Source organism: Pogoniulus pusillus, chromosome 21 (assembly GCF_015220805.1).
Source record: "Pogoniulus pusillus isolate bPogPus1 chromosome 21, bPogPus1.pri, whole genome shotgun sequence".
Lineage (NCBI taxonomy): Eukaryota > Metazoa > Chordata > Aves > Piciformes > Lybiidae > Pogoniulus > Pogoniulus pusillus.
This window is the reverse complement of record NC_087284.1, coordinates 17,634,941-17,647,188: the sequence shown is the minus strand read 5'-3', so window position 1 is coordinate 17,647,188 and position 12,248 is coordinate 17,634,941. Positions and strand designations below refer to the sequence as shown.

General features: G+C 43.9%; 1 protein-coding gene across 2 annotated transcripts in view; it reads right to left on the bottom strand.

Moving 5' to 3' along the window:
• The window catches only part of EXOC2 (exocyst complex component 2), a 120,893-nt gene extending 111,588 nt beyond the window's left edge, over positions 1-9,305 (bottom strand). The window contains exon 1 of one of the 2 annotated variants that reach the window (XM_064161105.1): positions 9,163-9,305. The gene's annotated coding sequence lies outside the window, so the exon portion shown is untranslated. Of the gene's footprint in view, positions 1-8,752; positions 9,008-9,162 lie in introns of those variants that run through there. The other variant, XM_064161106.1, reaches the window with a different exon arrangement.
• Between the last annotated feature and the right edge of the window lie 2,943 nt (positions 9,306-12,248).

The following is a 12,248-nucleotide window of genomic DNA, read 5'->3' as shown; positions in this document are numbered from 1 at the left end:
TAATAAAACACAAAATCCATAAACAGCAGTTCAGGATATTAAATAGGCTGGCAAGTTCAAATCCCAAAGGAAAACTGCAAGCATGATGAAAGCACAAAATTCTGGAAGATAAGTAGCCATCAGCTGCCTCCTTACAAATGTCACCAGTGTAAAAAATGGCAACAGAAAATTTAAAAGGAGTTTCTAACCTCTAAAACAAGAGAGCAAGTGGGGTTCAGTGTCTGACAATTCACTTCAGTCAGTTTTCAGTGGTACTTTGTCACAGACACAAGTTAAAAGACACTCCTAGAGCAAGGCAGGCTCAAGGTCGATGCAAGTGTCACGGTCATCTAGCAAAGGGAATCCCAGCTGTCAAGAAGGGAGGAAAGAAAAAGCCTATTTGTCATCACTGAGGAAGTTTAAGCCACAAGCAAGTAGGCAAGTCTTCAGGTGTCAAGTATTTCTTTGTTCTCAGTCCTACAGATGTGACAGAGTGCAATTTGAAAGTTTTGAGGCAGGAGGAGAAGGAATGATCAAAACATCATCCATATTCCACTTACAGCTTGTCTCAGATGTTAGTGTTCAATTCTTAAAGGACAAACCAACCTGAAATCTACAGCTGAGGTGCTCCCCACACTAGCATCACAGCACTGAATGCTTTCCAAATGAACAGGTTTATGAAATGCCCTTTTTTTCAACAAGCCATAAATAGTCATATGCCAGAAGGTAGCTGATGGTCTTTTCATCTCAAACTACACAAACTCATGCTCCCACTAAATCAAACTAGTGATCTGGTTTCACTGGAAAACCCAGCTAGTTCCTCAAGTACAACACACTACAAGAGTCAGTCTAGGGACACAGCAACTGACCCCAAGCAGGACAACAAAACACAAAAAAGCTCCCAATCAATACAAAATGATGAAAAACACTGTTGCAACCTTTTCTGTGCTTTATCTGCCCAACAACATAAATTCAGACAGACAATCTCCATAAACCGAGATTTAAAAGCATCCAAAAAGAAGGGCTGTGAAAATAACTGACATTTATTAACCCCTCTGGAGATCTTCAGTGCCCTAGAATTTCCACAGCCTTCAACACTGCATTAATAATACAAAGTCCATTCCTGCAAGCCTGCCAGAAGAGACTGGGAAATGAATAAGCTAAACAAGGCTGAAATTCCAAGTGATATTAAGAATTTGTGCATGTTTATTTAAATAATAAAAGAAGACTTGTCAATTTAAACAAGAAGCACTCACAAATCTGACATTTTGGGGTGGAGGGGAGGAATCTCTTTAAAACACTGCTAAGCTACTTATAGTTAAAGATGTCCCTGCTCGCTGCAAGGGTGGTTGGACAAAATGATCTTTCAGGGTGTATTTCAGGATGTATTCTATGATTCTACGATGAAAAGAGAAGCAATCTTTTTTAAAAGGGGGTAATTTGCCCGTTGTACAGAACAAAGCAAGCCTGATTTGCCTTGTCCTGGCATCTCCAGTGTTTTGATTCATGCCAGTAGTAACACTGAAAAAGACATTAACCTGCAGGACAATGTCAGATGCCAAAATCAGTTCCACTATGCAGAGACGGGAAAGTTTTGTGATGGACAGGGGAAATGGTAAAGAAAAATAATTTATTTGGAGTATTAGATCCCATATGATGCCATCCTCTTATCAAAAGGGCTCTTGGACATTGCAACCACTTGTGAAGAGCGTACTAGAGATTTTAGTTTTGGGGCAGAGCAGCAGTTTTGCTTTCGCGACAACCACACTTGTGCATTCTCCTCCTATCTGAGGTCCTGCATCCCTCAACCCAGCAACGTATATCTCCGCGGCTATAGATCTCGAGGGGAGCGAAAGCAAAATAATCACAGCACTCAGCGATGCCATTAACGTTTCTGAGTCCCAGGGGATGAAAAGCTTGGCCCCGCGGCAGATGCTGCGGGAGCCCCGGGCAGAGGAGTTCAGCTGTGAGGGATTGACACTGCTCACCGTGGAACCCAGCTTCGGAGAAACTCCGGGCACAGTTCCGGCATCCGAAATAAATTAAAGTAAACAGTGTTGCTCTCTCTCCTCCACCCTGTTCGCAGCCTCCGGGTCGAGCTGCAGACCACACACCCGGACCACACAGCACCAGCTGAACTCGCTCGCACGCAACATCTCCAAGCTGTCACTCCGCGGAGGTACGAGGAGCAGAATGGGGGGCAGGAACCCGAGTGTGTGTTTAGAGAAGCTGCCCGCTCTCTCCTCCCATCCTTACAGCTGGTGATGTCCTGCGTGGTTGGGAAGGAGGAATAGAAGGCAGGGATAAAAAAAGACCTATAAACCTCGCTAAGAAAACATACTGGTCTTGGCCTTTTGTAGTAATGATCTGTACTCCTTCGGTACTAGTTTAGCGGCTGATGAAGGGCTAACAAAGCAGCCATTTAACATCAATTAACCTTCTATCGATCACATGGCCAAAAAGAGACATCTAGACTAACATAAATTCATTCCCTCCGACTATATTAAACGGCAGCATCTTATCAGTTATGATGTACGACATACTGAGACATTGATGTGTCTCTGCATTGGGGCTTCTGACACGCTGTTTATCTGGGCAAGGGGGAGATTCCCCTCGGAGCAAAATGAACCACGCAAATGCCATTACAGCATGGAAAGGCAGGCTTTTTTTTGTTTGCCACGAGCATTCTGTTCCAAAGTGGAGTTTTGTTCATTAGTATCTTACACCCTAAACGTCCTGAAGGAAATTAAGGAGCCTGCAACCAACAAAGTTTGTGACTCAGCAGCGAGTTTGGGTTTGTGGCCCATCGGCAAGCAGTAAAACTAACAGACCCCTAAAAATAGATTTAAAAGAACATTTATCTATAGCACAGATGAACAGAGACTCTTAAAATGGTAGCTATGGGGGGAAAATTTTTAGCTCAGAAAAATTATTTCATCTGCCATATATATCTCACCTGTTCAAACAAAAAACCCTGAATAAAACGGTTGAAGAGTAGTAAAATCTATTTTAGTCAGCTTAAAAATAATTCTCTCTGCTCCACTCAGCTCCCATGAAAACACACAAACCTCTTCCATCACACTCATCAGCACGTGAATTTGATGTAATCCACATAGAGCATGAAAAGCCCAGAACCACAAAATACATCTTGGCCTCAGCTCCAAATCTCTTTACCTAAGTGACTGTGACAATCGGTACTACAATAACCTGAATGACAGCATTAGTCCCATAAACATGGATTAGGACATTTCTGTTGGGGCAAATCTCAAAAGGAAATTCCTATTCCATTTTCAAAAGAGTTGACTTTAAAGTTCAATAACTTCACACTGAAAATACTATTCCCCCAATTTATTTATGCTGGTTTATACCAGTTCCTGAATGAACACTTTTTGCTGGTATATTCAATGTTACAGCACCAAGACTCCAGTCAAATCAGCCTAAGTTTTCCGAACATCTGCTCTGGTCATACTAAATTGGCCAGAAAAGACCAAGAGCATCAAAGAAAACGTAATTTAAGACAGTCTGAACCCAGATGTTTCTCCCCAAAATTTCCGCTCTTTTTCATTACAAATTGCACAGCAACTCCCCAGAAATTCAGCCCTCTAGTCGGGTTAAAAGCTTCTGTATTTATTACGTGACACACCACTATAATCTAGCAGCATTGTGAAGAAAAGCCTTAAACATGTCTATATAAACATATAGAGGGAAAAAAGTCAACTCAGCTGTACACAAAACCATATCGCAGATGGCCATAAATCTCCCATTAATTTCTAAATGCTCACAAAACACAACGCTGTCCTCCATCTGCTTCTCCCTCCACTATCCAAACTTTGCTTCATCTAGAAGCTGTTCTCACTGTCCTTCACTTAAACCACTCGTCCTGGTTCTGCTCTAAAGCTGTTCCCAGTTTGCTGTGCATTTAGTTTAGGTTTTGGGAAAATGGGAAAGCATCTGAGAATTCTCAGCATCCCTCTATCTTATGTTCCTCGCAGGCAGAAACTGGAAAGGCATACTTCGAGCAGCAAAACCTTTCAAATCCATCCATGCAAATGCATTCAGAAAGATCCAGAAGTTCAGAAAAACAAACCAAAGAAATCCCAGTGGGATGTGTTCTTTTTTTTTTTCCCCTAGAAAAAAGAAACAAGACACCCCCTAGATTTTTTTTTAAAGCCCTGTAACTATACACAATAGTCTTCCTAAACCCACAATAACCGCTGTAATGACACATCTCAGATGGCTGGAGTTTTAATTCGGGTGCTTGTAGGGCTGTAACACTCAATTTAACATTTGCCGTGCGGCTTTCTTGGCAGTTTCTTTTGTTTCAGCAACATTGCAGTGATGAGACATGCACTTGTGTTACTGAGATCTCTGTCTTCCTCCTTCTAGCCTCTGTTCAGGGAACCACTGAAGCCATTACCTGTAGTATCTCTCTCAATCTGCACACTCAAATACGAGCTAAAACATTTCACTGCCTTACCGCCTGTGCACGCAGGTGTTTTTCTGATATATGTCAGCCTAGTTCTGCCTTACATACTCTATTTCCACCTAAAATCCTAAATCCTAAAAGCAAGTATCATGCTTTCAGAGGAGTGAAGCTACCCTGTGAGAAACAGATGCTCTTCTGCCTTCTATGCTGCTGAAAAGCCACCAATAGCAAAACCCACCAGCTAGGTACTTAAGTCTAACTTTTTGTCTAAAGTCTAACATCGTTTTCCAGCAAGAAGCTAAGTACCTTTCAAAAACACACTGAGATTCACAGTGCCACAAGACAAGAATTACTAAGCAGAAAACTTAAATTGCCTTTTTTTTTTTCTCAATTGAGGCATTTTAGGGTTGTCCTCAAAAATCAGTTCAGTTTGTTGCCAACATTAAGAAGCGTGCATTTAAAAAGTAACTTTTGCTCAGCACAGCCCTGCATCTTTAACTGCTACTGTCAGCTTTTTGAGGAGCTTCCAAATACAGTGTACACTGTGTTCAAGTCATTCACAAAGTGAAAGGAAAAACCCAAGACTAAATGTGCCTAAAAAATACTGATTTGCATTGTAATCTAATCCACAGACACTTTTACACCACCGAAGTCCCCACCAGCTTCTGTACGATGCAGGCTGAGGTCTGCCTCTGAGAATTAAACTGAAAATCTGAGTCTGTAGTTGCCTTAAAAGTCAAGAGAAATGCAGCCCCAGGAAGGGCTTGGTGTCTGGGAAATTTTGTTTTCCTTATGAACAAAACAAACTAAATTAGAAAGGCAAACCAGGCTCTCACAGCCAGCACCGAGTGTGATCACAGTTATTTTCTACTGCAATGCTGAATTTACTGTCTGGAGACTAATTAACAGCTTCTGTTGCAAAGAAACGGCTACACAGCCCAACTACCTCTTGAAGAAAAAGGACTACATCCAAAATAATATAAAGTGGACAATTAGAAACAGTTTCTGCACAGAAGGCAAAGGAGGTGCTTGTGTTATTTATAGTATTAAATACCCAGTCTACTTTCGCTGTGCAAAGTTGCTTCAAGTTCTTTTCTTCCCCCCCTTTTCAGGAGATCACAGAAATGAGTTCTCGCTCCTTCCCTTCCCTCCTCCTCTTCTAACTTTTGACCTTGGGAGAGCAATCCAACTGCTTTGGAGCTGCACCACTGACAGGCACTCTAGGAAATAATTTTCAGGCTGAGGTACAAACATTTTAATCAGCTTTGTTTTTACACTGATACTTTGCAAGTTGCAAACACAGACCTTTGCTTTCATGTGCAGTGCCAAAGCCAAAACACCAACCCGACGTGACCGCGCTATCCATGTGCCGTCTAATCACCCCTCATCCTACCAGCACCTTCACAAACAAGTTTTCCCCCATTACCAAGCACTGTATTTCTCCCTAGGGAGAAGTCATTCGAAAGACAACAGTGCATAGTACAGATCGGCAGAACGTAGGTGGTCCAACACAGAAGGTGAAGCTGAAGACCTAATGTCTGACTTACGCTGAAAGATCTTAGTTTAGCTGGTGTTGGATTTTGAATCTTCAACATACCAAAGGGAAAAGGACATAAAATAAATTCACTGTAAGATGTGCAGTCTTCCAATTACTATTTTCCAGCCTGCACTGTAAAATGAACCGCTCCTGATTCCCTGGTGGAAGATTTTCTGTCCTTCTTTGGGTAATGAAGTAGAGATGTACAGCCATTTAAAACATACAGCAGGTTGTGTCTGTCTGGGTCTCACAGGCTGCTTTGTCCTGCAGAACAAAATACCAACTCTAGACTAAGTCATGGCTACTTTCAGTAGCTGTCAGAGTCCTAGCTTTTAAGAACATCTTTTGTAATCAGCCTTCTGTCACCATTCTATTGAGGTATTTCTTTCCTTTGCTCTTTTCAAGCAGGAAAGCAGATAAACACAGAATAAACAAGATTAAAATAACTCAAAACTCATCTACAGTTTCAAATATAGCACTCGAGACTTACTGAATCAACAGCTAAAAAAACCAGTACATTGAAAGAAATTAATTCTGTGTGGTTTAACATATCAAAGTTTCAATCACTAATCACTGGCCTTTGTCTTTCTTGTCAACCAGTTTCTCATGCTTTAGTCCAGCTTCCCTGTAAGGAGCAGCATACTGCAGACTGTACAAGTGGATAGTTGTTTTTTTCAGTAGGATCTCAGAAAAACAATTGCTGGGTTATGTATTTTAACCTCTTTATTGTCTGTTTTCCCCAAAAATAGTCTCAACAGTCAGGAAAAAAAAAAACAAACCCCAAAGCCTCAGCTCATATCCATGAGAAATCACACAACTCAAAATAAATCTGAGTACTACAGATTCAGAAACACTTAAATATATATAAATATGTATAAATATATAAATATATAAAAATATATATAAATATATATAAATATGCAGTGAGTTTTGCACTGATGGCAGCTTCTCCATACAACAATATCCACTGCTCAAAGGACACAGTGTGAAATACTTTTCTATAAAGGCTTATTTTTATTTTAAGCTCATGGCTTGGAACTTTAAGGTGGGGGAGGATGTTTAGAATTCATTTTAAACGTCCGTTAATGAGGCTGTTAATCAGCACTAATAGCTGCTGAAGCAACTGAAGCATTAAAAAGTCTATAAAGTCTGTAAAAATATTCTAATTAATAGAAAAAATCGTGAAAAAAACCATGAAAAAACAACTTTGTGTTTTGCTTTAAAAAAAAAAAAGGGCAATAGTTTGAGATGCTTTTAATTAGATATTAACATACGACACAGGTTATGTTTTCCACTCATAAGCTTCCTTTACCATTACAACGTGAATTACTGGTATTTCCACCAAGGTAAGTCACTAGCACAAGGAAAAAAATAACTGTGCTCTAGTTTAAATGATATTTAAGACAAAAGTGATCCCAAAGTAGGGCATAAATCCTAAAACCTACACATCTATCCACAAGAAAGAAACCAGGAGCAGAACATGCCTTCTGCTGCTGTACCAGATACCGCAGAGACAGGGAACCAGGAATCACACAGCTTTTAATTTCCAGGTGAGCAAAGGGGAAAACAATGACACAGACCTTTATTTATTTGTGTTTTCCACAAAAGGGGGAAAAAACCAAACCCAAACACCGAAGTCCCCAAGCAAACACAAGTGATTCAACTGCTGAGACAACTTTATCAAAACAAAAAACCAAACCAGAGCTTACAGTGATGAAATTCACACAGTTCACTAGAGAGAGAGAAAAAAAAGAGATTCTATTTAAGAATGATCAGAAAAGCCTGGAGATTTTAAGAGATCAGTATTTTTAACCTAAAATTTAAAGACAGGTATTTGAGTATGGATACTGTGTTGAATATTGTCAGTTTAGATTTAACCTGATGTTCTCTCAGAGATAAAATGGCTAATCATAGAATCAACCAGGTTGGAAGAGACCTCCAAGATCATCCAGTCCAACCCAGCACCCAGCCCTATCCAGTCAACCAGACCATGGCATACAAGCTGCTAATGCACAATAAGAAGTGAATTATTGGAAACACTGAAAGCAGGGGGTGGGGGGGAAAGAAAAGGAAAAGCTGATGTTGTAGAAGGAGCAGTACTTTAAAATCCAGTAAAACGGGATAGAATGGGAAGCTCCCTTTCAGAAATTCGATCATTCCCACTTTGGGGTATTGCCTACTCCTCGTTAAAAGATCTTCCTAATTAAGATACGGAAAGGGCAAGGAAGAAAGACGTTTGGTCACTCAGCTCATGGTCCCTTCTGGACTGCTCAAGGGAAGGAGAAATAGAGAACTGGGTAGGAAGTGAAAAAGCCACCGAGGAAGTGTAACGTTTCCAGTTAGACACCAATGAAAGCAGTCACCTCTCAACCACTGCATCTTGTTGTGATTTGCTCCACATCCCTTACTACGGTACTGTAGCGTGTGTGTGGTAGCACACACGGATTTTGGGGAGTGATTTCGGAGACTTCACTGGATGAAAGTCAGGAACAAACCCAAAGCAGACCTGCAACGAACCAGCTCTTCCACGGCACACCGCGCCTATGCCTTGCTTATTTCCTCTACTCCCCCCCCCCCCCCCCCCCCCCCCAGGCTTCACTGAGCTGAACGATTTCAGGCAGTTCAAAAGCAGCTTAGTTTCACCGCATAACCAAGCGAGCCCAGCAACTGTCAGCCATAGGAAATCGAGGCCAAAGCCACCGAGCTGCTGCCCTGCCGCTGCCTTGCTGGGCTAAGAAGAGGGCTCCCACATAAGGCCACCGACGGCCGGGACACCGGAGGGCAACCATCAGCACCCAAAAGACACCCACCCGCCAGCAGGACACCGGTTAGGGGCTCAAAGGTGAAGGGGGAGCGCCGTGGGCAGCCCCGTCCGCTGCCAGGGGGCTGCAGGAAGAGGCTTGGCTGAGTCCCCAGGGGAGGAGCGCGCCGGAAGCGGCGAGCCTCCGCTGTGCGGCCAGCAGGTGCCTCCGGTAAGGCTGCAGACCGGTAACAGCAGCTCCGTCCCGGCTCCCAGGAGCACAGGCGGGGCGTGCGACGCGATAGTCGACCCCGCCCGACGGGCGAGAGCCTCGGACAACCCCCCGGGGAGGGAGAAGAAGGGGAGGCTAAAAGGATGAGGGGGTGGGGGGGGAAAGAACCGGAGCTGTCCCGCTGAGCGCCGGCTCCACAGAGCCCGACAGAGGAAGAGCGGGGCGGGAGGCCAGAGACTGTCACTCACCGGCCGCCGCCGCCGCGTTCGTATCCGGCACCTGGGGCGGCTCCGCTCCCAGCAGCGCCTCCGCGTCCGGCCGGCGCAGACAGCTCCAGCCGCCAGCCGACACAATCGATGGAGCGCGGAGGCATCCAGGAGGAGCCGCTCGGCTGCCGAGCTCCTCCTCCTTGCAAGCACCACCCAGCGCTCTCCGTCCTTCCCGGCGGTTTAACCCTGACGGCGTGGAGGGCGGGCGGTTCGGGTGCCGTGGCTGAAGAGGAGCTGGGAGAAATAGAGTCATTATAAGGATAATGCCAACAAACACAGCCGCAACAATAAATGAAACGAAAACCATCCCCGAGCGCTGTATCGAGCACCCCATGCTGTGGCAGCAGTGGCTTGAGGGTGGAAGGAAGGGCGGTGAAAAAAGGCGCCTCGTAGTGAACACGAGCCAGCAGTGTGCCCAGGTGGCCCGGAGGGCCAGTGGCATCCTGGCCTGTATCAGGAACAGTGTGGCCAGCAGGAGCAGGGAAGTCCTTCTGCCCCTGTACTCAGCGCTGGTTATGCCACACCTAGAGTGAGGTGCCCTGTTTTGGGCTTCTTAATTTAAGAAAGATGTTGAGGTGCTTGAAGGTGTTCAGAGAGGGGCACCAAGGCTGGTGAGGGGGCTGGAGCACAGCCCTGTGAGGAGAGGCTGGGGGAGCCAGGGGTGTTCAGCCTGGAGAAGAGGAGGGGAGACCTCATTGCTGTCTACAACTACCTGAAAGGAGGTTGTAGCCAGGTGGGGGTTGGTCTCTTTTACCAGGCATCCAGTGACAGAACAAGAGGACACAGCCTCAAACTGCTCCAGGGCAGGTTTAGGCTGGATGTTAGGAGGAAGTTGTTGCCAGAGAGAGTGATTGGCATTGGAATGGGCTGCCCAGGGAGGCGGTGGAGTCACCATCCCTGGAGGTGTTTGAGAGGAGACTGGATGAGGCACTTAGTGCCATGGTTTAGTTAACTAGAAGGTGATAGGTTGGACTCAATGATCTTGAAGGTCTTTTCCAACCTGATTAATTCTGTGCTTCTGTGAAGTCTCATAAGTGGTATATGTGGGTCCATCAGAGGCATCCACAGAGGCAAATCCTTCTATTGCAAAGAGCAGGATCCAGGACTCTTAGGATATGCAGGGACCTTGCATAATATCCATTAAGATCTCCCTGCGTCTTCCAGTAGATTCACTTTGTTGAATCTGATGTGGGTGGTTTTCCCAGATGGTGTGTGGCAACGACCATTCACCTCTTTGGTGACTCCAGAACAAAGATGATGGTGAATGGCTGCAGATTTGACCCACTGGAGAAAAGAAACACCCACATATCTCTTTAGAACAGAAAAGAGGAAAAGCAGTGCTGTTAATACATGTATCTCTCATATAGAGAGCTTATAATGTATATACCATAATATTTAGTATATATTTGCTGTCACATATAATGCTGCTAATATAAATCTATTACTGCATAGAACTCCACATGCTGTTAAAGAGATTAATATGTGCTGTTAAAACTGAGGAGAGAAGTTGCAAGTTGTGATATAATGATCTGGTAAATGGTGTTCTACCTCACAGAGGTCATGGGAGTAATTGCTCATTCATGCCTGCTTCTAATCCATTTATGCAGATTTGACAGTGATCTCTAAACCTCACATCTCTCTACAAAGTTGGGTAAACAGATTTGAAAGCCAAGAGTGATTATGATGATCATCTTGTCTAACCTGAATATTGAAAGCTTCAGAATCTCCTCCAGCCATTCCCACACTGAGATCTGTCTAGAGCTCTTTCTTGGAAAGACAGCTTTGTTTTATTTGAAAGGGTTGGAGAAATGGTGAATTCATCACTGCACTTCTGAAGCTTTCTCGGGGGTTCCCCTAACGTGTGAAAAATACCCTGTAAAGAAACATGACTGTTGTTTGAAAAGGTAAATTCATCGAACCACAGCATCTGCCCATTGCAAGCCTGCTTCTTGTTAACAGAAGTGTCTTCCTTTTGAAGGTGTTTGCAAGGCACAGCAGAGTTACTCCTTCACCTTCGCCTGATGAATTGATGGATTAACTTTGATTCCACCTTTCCAAACCTGTTCTCCTTACTGAGTGCCTCCAAGCTCACACTTATCACCTTACTTTTGTGTTTTTAACGTGTAGATGTGCAGACCAGCTCTCTCCCTACTTCTCTTTGGATTTGTGAGATGAATATTTTAACCAGGGAAATCTAAGGCACAGGGGAAAAGTTACAAAGTCCTTAAGAATTCACCCTTTGTAGTCCTTTTCCGTGCTCCAAGGCAGTATCAACCATTCCTTTGTTCAAGCAGGGCTGTTCTATCAACCTTGCTCCTAAAGATTTATCAGTGTGGTGCTTTTCCTTCCTCCTCAGGCATTTTTTTTGCAGTGTCTCCCTACCCTTATGTGTACTCTGAATTTATCCCCACTATGATTTCAGTCTGTTAATGAAACGTTTGCCTTTGCTTGCCCCAGAGAATGGACTGGTTGCTTCCTCTCTCTAAAGGCTCCATCTCCTGTATCATCTCTTCCTCAATAATCCAAACTATTTCATTAGTGTCCTGGTACTTAATGTTTTCTGGACTGATGATCACGTTTGATCTCTGCTGCACCTTTCTCCAGTCACTCGTTGTCACTCTGGGAGCACAGTGTCCCAAAGCAAGCATGCTCCAGGTGAAAAACGGGCCAAAACATAAGGAAAAAACAACTCAAAGTCATACCCTGGGTTAGCAGAGCAAAATAATTGCTTTGCCTCTTCTGCCTTTTCCTGTTCCTGCCCCCCTCGTGTGGCGTTTGCCTTTTCACAGCAGCATAACGGCAGTGACGTGGGTTTAGCCTGTGATTCACTCTACATTTTTTCTGTGCCACTGTGATCCTGTTTACTCTTCGCCTTCCTGTCTCTGGGGAATGGATGATGCTCCCTCTGATATGCTACACTTGAACCTATTGAGTGCTATCTTTTGGCCTTTTCCCTTAAAGAAAAAATAAAGAAGCTCTAATTCCTCTGAATTCTAATTCTGTTCTCTAACAGACCTTACGCTGCTCTCTTCTTCTCGTCCTCTCCAAATGCAACAAACTTAATC